This window comes from Solanum tuberosum, unplaced genomic scaffold, assembly GCF_000226075.1.
Source record: "Solanum tuberosum cultivar DM 1-3 516 R44 unplaced genomic scaffold, SolTub_3.0 scf00001, whole genome shotgun sequence".
Taxonomy (NCBI): Eukaryota; Viridiplantae; Streptophyta; class Magnoliopsida; order Solanales; family Solanaceae; genus Solanum; species Solanum tuberosum.
Window position 1 is genome coordinate 428,980 of NW_006238927.1, and position 2,065 is coordinate 431,044.

The 2,065-nt window shown below is 40.9% G+C and overlaps 1 protein-coding gene across 3 annotated transcripts in view; it reads right to left on the bottom strand.

Annotated features, from left to right (window-relative positions):
• The window catches only part of LOC102598415 (uncharacterized), a 31,346-nt gene that overhangs the window by 14,037 nt on the left and 15,244 nt on the right, over window positions 1-2,065 (bottom strand). The gene's annotated exons all lie outside the window — the stretch shown is intronic.

Genomic DNA, 2,065 nt, shown 5'->3' on the forward strand with positions numbered 1-2,065 from the left:
TGCTCTTATAGCCAATGAATGTGTGGATACTAGATTGAGAGGGGAGGTGCCCAGGCATTATGTGCAAGCTAGATATAGAGAAGGCTTATGATCACGTGAACTGGGATTTTTTGCTAAACATTCTCAGACAGATGGGATTCGGTGAAAGGTGGTTGAAATGGATTGGCTTTTGTATTAAAACTGTTAGGTTCTCCATACTTGTAAATGGAGAACCTATGGGTTTTTTTCCGTCAGAGAGGGGTCTTGGACAAGGTGACCCTCTCTCCCCTTTCATATTCATCATTGCCATGGAGGGTTTCAACAGTATGATGAGGATTGCAATTAGCAACAGGTGGATAAAGGGATTCAAGGTTAGCAGCAGAGCAGGAGTAGATATGGAAGTATGTCATCTGTTGTACGCAGATGATACTGTGATATTTTGTGAAGCTATAGCTGAACAAATTTGCTATTTCAGGATGATACTAATTTTTTTTGAAGCCATTTCTGGTTTAAGCGTTAATTGGAGGAAAAGTAACCTCTTTCCTATTAAAGAAATGGTGCAGATGGAGGAACTAGCTGGTATCTTGGGGTGTAAGGTAGACAAATTACCAACAGTCTATCTAGGCATGCCATTAGGCAACAAACACAAAGAATTGATTATCTGGGATAGGATTTTTGAAAAGACGGAAAAGAAGTTGGCAAACTGGAAGACACAATACTTGTCTCTTGGAGGCAGGCTCACTTTGATAAATGCAGTTCTGGACTCGCTTCCCACATATGTGATGTCCCTATTCCCTATTCCAACAAGTGTGGTCAAGAAGTTGGACCGATTAAGAAGAAATTTTCTTTGGTTTGGGAACAAGGAGGGAAAGGGGTATCATTTGGTAGAATGGAAGACTGCACAATTACACAAGGAGGCTGGTGGTTTAGGAGTAAGGAATCTGAAACTGCAGAATGATTGCTTGCTCATGAAATGGTTATGGAGATTAAATGGAAATGAGCATGCTCTATGGAAGGAGGTAATCCTGAATAAGTATGGCCAGACAGAGCAATGGTGTACCAATGCAGTATCAACCACCTACGAAACATCGGTATGGAGATCTATAAGGAATCTTTGGCCTAGACTAGTAAAGAATTCATACTATGAGGTGGGTGCTGGGAACAAAATACTATTTTGGAAGGACCTATGGACTGGACAAGAAGTTTTAATGCAAGTTTTCCCTGATCGGGCCAATATATGCACTAACCTTGAGGTTACAGTGGCTGATAGCTGGTCCCCACAGGAATGGAACTTCTTCAGGAGGCATCTTAATGACTGGGAAGTAGGCAGGTTTGTGGAGCTATTCCAGATGATTGATGGTTTCAAAGGCACTACTGTAGAGGATGACACTTTTAGATGGAAACATGATAAGGATGGCAAGTTCTCTGTAGGTAGAATTTATAGGAAAGAGGTATTCCGGAAGCCTGAGAACAAAATAGGTCCTTGGAAGCATGTATGGAAAAGTATGGCTCCTACTAAGGTCAAGTGCTTTGCTTGGTTAGTAATCAGGAAAGCTTGCCTCACTCATGAGATCTTGCAGAAAAAGGGATTGCCAATTGTGTCCAGATGCATGTTATGTAGTGACGCTAGAGAGACAAATAATCATCTGTTCCTCCATTGTAAAGTCACATCTCAGCTTTGGACTATGTTCCTCAGTTTAACAGAGACAAAATGGTCAATGCCAGAGCACACAGCAGACTTGTTAAGTTGCTGGATTAGGAGAGGGGGAAGCAAGACACAGAAGAAGTGGTGGAGAATAATCCCACACTGTATCTGGTGGACTATCTGGAGGGAGAGGAATGGAAGAAACTTTGAAGATAGATTCAACTACATTCAGAAAATCAAAGTGAGCTGTATAGCAACTTTCTACTTTTGGTGTAAAGAACATTGTATAGAAAATGCTGAACAATTAGTAGATCTTTTAGGATTACTGTAATTAGTCTCTTGTTTTAGCTTGTTACTACCTTTTTGGAGGTCTCCAGCATACCTTAATGCTGAGGAATACAACATTACCAGTTTCAAAAAAAATTTGGCGCACTGTACCTA